The 8,181-nt window shown below is 42.4% G+C and overlaps 1 long non-coding RNA gene across 1 annotated transcript; it reads right to left on the bottom strand.

Moving 5' to 3' along the window:
* Positions 1-103: 103 nt before the first annotated feature.
* Positions 104-7,261, bottom strand: LOC109116180. The gene is made up of 2 exons (XR_002023705.1): positions 7,207-7,261; positions 104-1,129 (listed from the first exon to the last, which is right to left on the bottom strand). It is a non-coding gene; the product is annotated as an uncharacterized LOC109116180 (long non-coding RNA).
* Positions 7,262-8,181: the final 920 nt, after the last annotated feature.

The raw sequence follows: 8,181 nt of genomic DNA, 5'->3' as shown, positions 1-8,181 counted from the left end.
GTCTCAGTCAGGTTTGGCTAAATGGAGTGGTGGTTTTGATTGGTATTGTTGGTCTGTGAGTGCTCTTGCTGTCTTCTTGGCTGTTCTGATCCGGTACGTTTTCCTGTTTATGCAAGAAGTACATTGTTTATCTTCGTGTCTATATAATTTTGGAATACCTTCACACCTTTTAGTTCTTACCAAAAAAACATATTGTTGTAAACTGTCTCTGTAACATGCATCGATTGATTGTCTACGTATTTCATATGAGAGCTGTGCAAGAATTGTCTCTGTTTCCTCCAGATGTTCTACTTTCAGTTTTTTCTGGTTGTTGAAGAAAAATAATGGCTTATGACCAATTCTTCTCTTCTCCTTGCTTATTTTCAACCTGATGTCCAAGTTCATATTCATTGGAAAAGAGCTTGTGAAATCGTTTTGGCTTCACACAAAGGCTTTGTGGACGAAAGTAGTAATGTGACAGATTGAAGATGAGGTTTGTGAGAACCTAACACCTTCATGGTTTTCATTGTCATCAGTCTTTCACCTTGATCACTATCCTTGGTTTTGTGGGGTTCACAACACTTTTGAGTAACTTGTGTCGATAGTTTTGTTGTGCTTTTCCATTACATGTAAAGTAAGTTCCTGCATATGTTTACTGCATGGTCTGGTTGAGATTAAAGTGTACATGTAATTGTCTGGTTGCGGGCTTCTTATTTTAAAAAGGTTATGGAAGACAAGGGAGCAAGAACTTTACAATGCGTAGCATTACCATAAACCTATGAGGTTGACAAAATCCCAACAAGCGATGAGCTCTTAAAGTGGGTACTCCCAGGGGATGACCTCTGTTTGCCAGCTATAGTCGGTATAAAAGTAAAAAAGCTAACAAATACTTTTTTTCTGCACGTTGTTTTTTTATATGGAGAGTACTAAAGATTGCATTATTGCTTTGTTTTTATAGAATGTGTTAGAGCAAAGTATAATTTTTTTGTTGAATTAAGTTTTCTTCTTTCAAAATTGTTTGTCCTTAACTTCTCTTACTTTAAACTAGATGCCATGCAAAGCATGATTTTAACAATTTGGTTTTAGGGTATCTCATTTTGGTTATACACATTCACGTGTTTTGTCTGATATTTCTGTTTTTTCCATCAACCTGTGGGCAAATCTTATGGCAATTAAGTGATTAACTGTTGACTTTCATGTTCGAATGGTAACTCACGATAACCTCGAAACTGCTAAAGCTATCGCACTGGAGATGGAGATCCACTGAACCTAATCTCACTGAAGGAAACGCTTTTCGATTCTTATCTGATTCCGAGAGAGAAAAGATAGCCGATAAGATATCGGTATTTATCACCTAATGCTACTTACCAATTCATAGTATGTAAAAGTTCGAATACTGAATGTCATGATAATTCTGTACATTTCCATATTGATACAAGAAACAACATAAGGAGCAAGCCAGGGTATAGCTTCTGGATTGGTCTTTGTCCCGAGCATTACAAACATAATTTTGTTAGTTGGACACTTGAAAACTAACATGGTCGGAAACAGTTCCTTCCAAAAGTGACTGAGGAAGATCTTGTCACGGTCGGAGACGATCGAACGAGGAAACCCATGTAGCCTTACCACTTCTCTAACAAATTTATCAGCCACTTGTACCGCAGTAAAGGGGTGACGCAACCCCATAAAGTGGCTATATTTACTCAGGCGATCTACAACCACCAAGATCGTGTCGAAACCCATTGAACGTGGCAGCCCCTCAATAAAATCCATAGCCACATCATCCCAAATACGTTCAGGAATAGGTAAAGGTTGTAACAAACCTGCTGGAGCCAACGTAGAGTACTTTTGTTGTTGACAAGTCAAACACTTTGCCACATATTTCTGCACTGATGCCTTCATACCCTCCCAATAGAAAATTGATTGCACGCGCTTGAGAGTTTTGAGTAACCCGGCATGACCACCCATCGGACCGTCATGGAACTCACGTAATATTACCGAAATAATGCCCGAATTAGCCGGAATGACAAAGCGATCATTGAATAACAGGGTACCTTGGCGTAGATGGTATCCCCGTGGTACTTCTTGTTGGTTTTTTTGCTTGTCCAAAATGTCAGATAAACCCGGATCCGACTCAACTTAACTTCGCAGTAGTTCCATTTGGATCGCAGTGGGAACTGTCAAGGACGACAGAACAGCTAGGGACGACGTGAGACCCGTAGAAGGCGGAATGCGAGACAACCCGTCAGCAGCCTTGTTCTGGATACCCGGTTTGTATATGATCTCAAAATCGTATCCTAATAGCTTTGATAACCATTTCTGGTAGTCAAGGTTGATTGCGCGTAGATTCAGTAAATATTTCAAGGCTTTTTGATCCGTATGCATAGCAAATCGGCGACCCAACAAGTAGTGACGCCACCTCTGAATTGCCAGTACGATTGCCATCAGTTCCCTCTCGTAAACCGGCTTCAACTGGTCACGAGTGGACATACCATGACTGTAGTAAGCAATGGGTCTGTTCTTTTGCATTAACACTGCCCCAATACTGAACCCGGATGCATCGGCCTCAACCACGAAAGTATCCGTGAAATCTAGGAGAATTAAGACCGGCGCTTGAAGCATAGCTGCCTTAAGCGAATCGAACGCAGTAGCTGCGCGGTCCGACCAAATAAAACCGTCTTTCTTCAGAAGATCCGTCAGAGGGCGAGCTATCAATCCGTAATTCTGCACAAAGCGCCGATAATACCCGTGAGCCCCAAAAATCCACGCAACTCCTTGATTGTCTTTGGGTAAGGCCACTGCTGCATCGCTTGCGTTTTTGTCAGGTCTGTCTGCACCCCATGTCGTGTAATGATGTGGCCCAAGTACTCAATATGATCACGTCCAAATTGACATTTCTTCCTGTTGGCAAATAGCTAATGCTTTGCCAAGACAGCCAGAACCTCCCGCAAATGTTCCTGATGTTCTTCCAGCGTACTTCTATAGACCAAAATTTCATCAAAAAACACCAAGACGAAGCGTCTCAAAAATGGCCGAAAAATATCATTCATCATCGCCTGAAAAGTCACCGGAGCATTTGTTAATCCAAATGGCATGACGAGAAACTCGTAATGGCCATCATGAGTACGGAAGGCCATCTTGTAAACATCCTCGGTCTTCATCCGGATTTGGTGGTATCCCGAGCGTAGGTCGAGTTTAGAAAAAACTGTTGCACCAAAAAGTTCATTCAAAAGTTGATCAATCATTGGAATCGGAAATTTGTCAGGTACCGTAACTCGATTGAGTGCCCGATAATCCACGCAGAAACGCCAACTGTCGTCTTTCTTCTTGACCAACAAAACTGGGCTGGAAAATGGACTCGTGCTTGGCTGAATAATTCCTACCTGTAACATCTCTTTCACCAATTTTTCTATTTCTTCCTTGTGCGCATGAGGATACCTGAAAGGTCTAACGCTGACAGGGCCTGCGTCGGGGCGTAAAACGATGGGATGCTCGCGACCACGGAATGGTGGCAGACCAGTAGGATCAGCGAATACCTGAGAAAAATCTCCCAAAACCTGAGTTAACGGACCTGGAACCTCCTCGACCACTTCAGAAACAGGACATAACGCGCTCAACTCGACCAGAAACACGCCTCACTCGCTGGAACTGCTTTGATAAGTGATTTGAACGTCACGAGCGAATTATGGAGGTGAGGGTCACCCTTAAGAGTCACCGTTGTAGTGCCGGCATTAAACCGCATTTTTAATATGTCGAAGTTCATCTGAATGTTGCCCAGAGTTCTCAGCCATTGAACACCGAGAATAACGTCGGCGCTACCTAATTCTAACAGCAAAAAATCAGCCAAAACCTCCAAGTGGTGCATCGTCAATAGGAGCGCCCGAAAAATTCCTGCAGTACGTACAGTGATGCCTGTGCCAAGTGAGACGCTGTAGCCCGTCGTTGACAAAGGTTGAAGACGGAGCTTGGCTAAGACATCGAGGGAGATGAAGTTATGGGTTGCTCCACAATCAATCATCACGACCACTTCTTGACCTCGGATTTTGCCTTGGACTTTCAGAGTTGACGGAGACATGGTTCCAACGGCAGAGTTGAGAGATAGTTCTGCCATTTGTGTCGGTTCATGGGTACTTTCCGTCACTGATGTCGGAACACCTTCCTCCGGCAGCAAAAATTTGCCATCCTCTTTGACTAAAATCACCTGCAGTTCTCGGTCCTTACAACGATGCCCGAAATAATATCTCTCATCGCATCTGAAACATAAGCCCCGCTTTCGTTTCTCATCAAGCTCAACATCAGAGATTCGACGCATAGATGAGGACTTCAATGGTGAAGAAAGAGGAACGGGTCCCGCAGAAGTTGGGCCGGAAGCAGTAGGCCCAGTTGCCTCAGATCTGCGTGTCCACCCATAACGTTGTGCCCACCAGAACCCGATGCTGGCAACGAAATCGTGCGGAACTGATTTGTTCACTGAGAAAAACCTGCCTTTGTGGAGCGAAAATCCCCATTTTTACCGCCCAAATTTTCGATGGGATTGTTGTCTAACTTCAGGGCAAGAGCGATGGTCCGATCAAGTCCCTGTGGATCCAGAATTTCCACAGTGTTCCCAATATCAGAACGCAGACCATTTTTGAAAGCGCTTTCCAAAACATCAGGGGACACGTGAGTAAGCTGGCCCAATGATTCTTCGAAACTGCGCAGATAGTCGAGAACCGAGCCATGTTGTTTCAGAGCAAACAACCTTGCATTAGCCGAACCTGAGATCCTCATGTCAAAACATTCTAATAACCGTTGTTTGAAGTCCCACCAATCCACGAATGGTCGATTACTGTGCTGCCATTCGTGCCAATGCAGCACCTCGCCATCGATGCTAAGAGTTGCATATCGTAATTTGTCTGGATCGCTGATGCCGCCAAACCTAAAGTAGCGTTCAGCACGCACGATCCATCCGGCTACGCTCTCACCTTCAAAAACCGGCATTTCAATTTTTCTTAAGGTGAACTCATTACCCGGCTGTTGCACACCCGATGGTGCTTCCGTCGAAATGACCCCTGGAAACTGTGCGGCGATGGCCATCGGTGTTGTGTGCGTAAAAGATCCTGGCAAATCGACAGGAGCTTTGCCCATCGGGTTAGGGAAAGTCTGGGCACAGGTTGACTGTTCCCCTGTCGGCATAACCGACGACGATCTGTACAGTGGTTCTCACTGGTCCAGTAGTGTCTGCATCATGTTCTCCAACACTTGCATACGACCCACCTCTTTTTGAATCACCGAAACTGCGCCTTGCATATCACCCAAAGTAGAATCAAAACTGCCCCTCATCTCTCCCATGGCAGATTCAAACCTGCCCAACTTGGTGGTAACAAACTCTTCCAACTGCTCAATGCGATTATCTCTGGGAGGCATGATTGGATCGAATAGTTGCTCTGATACCACTTTTGATAGACCTTTGTACTCGAATTATCGATTTATTAAGGAAATAAATCAAAAGAAACAACAATGACAGAGAGGAACACGACTCTCCTTTATCAATCCCAAACTCAAGATGAAAAACAGCATAAAAAACCCTAAGAAAAAGCTACGTAGTTTAAATAAAGACTCAAGTAGCAACAAATTGTTGAGCTGTCCTAACTAAAATATCCTATGCAAATCCCCGAACATACTCATGCAAGGTAACAGAATTGCCCCTAAGTCTCAATTGTTGTGCTCGGGAATGTTCCCTCGTTCCCACCAGTTGTTGCCACATCATCAGCAATATCTTCTTTTGCTTCCTCTCTCTCGTTGCGATATTTTGTTTGTTCTCCATCCTTGATATCTCTCCTCTTCCGCCTATTCCTCCTCCTGTAAATCCGGAAGGGTTTATCAGTGTCTTTCTCCAGCATTTACGTACGTCCAAAATCATTCAAGTGTGTGTCAAGGTCTCTTCTCCAACACTAATGTCTGTATACACAAACATTCAAAGATTTATCCAATTTCAGCTCACTGTTAATGTCACTGTTCTCATCATTATCGTTGCAGTTGTTGTAAATGTCGCACTCAACATGAATCTCACAGTCATAGTTGCCTCCGACTCTCAGCTCATTACTTGTTGAAGGAGCATCTCAAAATACCAGTGGTGGTGTTTATGCTCCAGGAGTGAGCTTCTTTACTACAGTCATCTCACTTTATGTAGATGATCTGTTAGTTACAGGTTCTTGTGTTCAAGAGATTGAGAAAGTGAAAAGGAGCTGATGAACTTGTTTGAGATGTCTGATCTTGGTCAAGTATCTTTCTTTCTGGGAATTGAGATAAATCAGAGTAAAGGGGAGACTTTTCTCTGCCAGAGGAAGTATCTCTCTGAAATATTGAAGAAGTTCAAGTTTAATGGCTGTAAGAGTGTGAGAACACCCATGAACATGAAGGAGAAGTTAGTGATTGAAGAAACATAAGAAGAGGTTGATGAAAGGAACTATCGAAGCTTGATTGGATGTCTGATGTACTTAACAACATCTAGACCAGATGTGTTGTTTACTGTTAATGTACTTTCAAGGTTTCTGAATAATCTAAGGAGTCATTTGGTGGCAGCTAAAAGGGTGTTGAGATATTTGAAGGGAACACTTGATTATGGTGTTCTGTTTAAGTCGGATTTTGAAGCCGATTTGGTTGGGTTTGCTGATAGTGATTGTGCTGGTTCAACTCAAGACATGAAGAGTACCTCTGGTTTCTGTTTCATGCTTGGTTCAAACTGTTTTTCGTGGAGCTCTAAGAAGCAGGAGGTGGTGGCTCAGTCAACTGCAGAGGCGGAATTCATTGCCACAACTGCAGCAGCAAACCAAGCAAATTGGCTCAGAAACATTCTGTGTGATTTGGGTTTCACTCCAAGGATTCCAACTCAGATCAATGTGGACAATCAGGCAGCTATTGCCATTTCGAAGAATCCTGTTTTCAACCTGATGTCCAAGTTCATATTCAAAAAAGCTAACAAATACTTTATTTATGCACCTAGTTTTTTATATGGAGAGTATTAAAGATTGCATTATTGCTTTGTTTTTATAGAATGTGTTAGTGCAAAGTACAGTTTTTTTGTCGAATTAAGTTTTCTTCTTTCAAAATTGTTTGTCCTTAACCTCTCTTACTTTGAACTAGATGCCATGCAAAGTATGATTTTAACAATTTGGTTTTAGGGTATCTCAATTTGGTTATACACATTCACGTGTTTTGTCTGATATTTCTGTTTTTTCCATCAACCTGTTTGTTTCTGTTTTCTTCTGGGTGGGCAAATCTTATGGCAATTAATTGTTGACTTTCAGATAACTTCGAAACGGCAATATATCCGTTATACCCTTTGACCGCTACATATATTTCTGAGCTTACCCTCGAAAAAAAAAATTACTGAACAAAACAAAAAGACAAAAAAACCATGAAATTAAATGGAAAGACAGCGTTACCCTTGGCATGCCACACTCTCTCTCCCACGTTTTCTTCAGTTTCGAAATTAACTCTCTCTCTCTAAAGGCAAAAGACCTCTAACTCAACTCTCTCTCTAAAACCTCCGATTTGTTCTGCATTTTCGCCTGAGCCAATTTCGGTTTCTCCTCTTCTTCTCTCTGTGTCGAAATTTCTGTTTGCGGCTAGATTCGAGTCGAGATTTGTGGAAGACATGACGAAAGGGAAGAAAATGGTTGTAGAATCTTCGGTACAGTCGTCTTCATCATCTTCTTCCTCCGAAAATGAGGATCGTCAGCAAATTTCAGAGTTAAAAGGACAGACGGTAGGTTAAATGAACTCCACCATCATCTTCCGGTTGGATTTTGGTTGTTGTTTAGTTGAAATATCGATTTCGGAATCTATAAGTAGAGATTTAGGGTTTGGATTTCTGAAATTTTGCACATTGCGAAGTAGACGGTGGGTTTCTAAAATCTGTAAGTGACGTAATTAGTTGTCATGTGAAATGAGTGACATTGTGATTTGGGGTTTCTGAAATCAGTAGAGATTTAGATAACTGATTAGGGACATTGTGATTTAGGACTGAGAAAAGAGTTACAGTAACCTTTAAATCGGATTATAGATGTATGGATTGCATGGTGATTTGTGTAGGTGACAAGGTGGTATGGTCACAGCGTCACATGTTGTCATAGGCCACAGAGTCACATGGTGGTATGGTCACAACGTCACATGTTGTTATAGGTCACAGAGTCACATGGTGGTATGGTCACAACGTCA

The sequence above is a fragment of the Tarenaya hassleriana genome, unplaced genomic scaffold, assembly GCF_000463585.1.
Source record: "Tarenaya hassleriana unplaced genomic scaffold, ASM46358v1 Cleome779, whole genome shotgun sequence".
NCBI lineage: Eukaryota > Viridiplantae > Streptophyta > Magnoliopsida > Brassicales > Cleomaceae > Tarenaya > Tarenaya hassleriana.
This window is presented reverse-complemented; position numbering and strand designations above follow the sequence as displayed.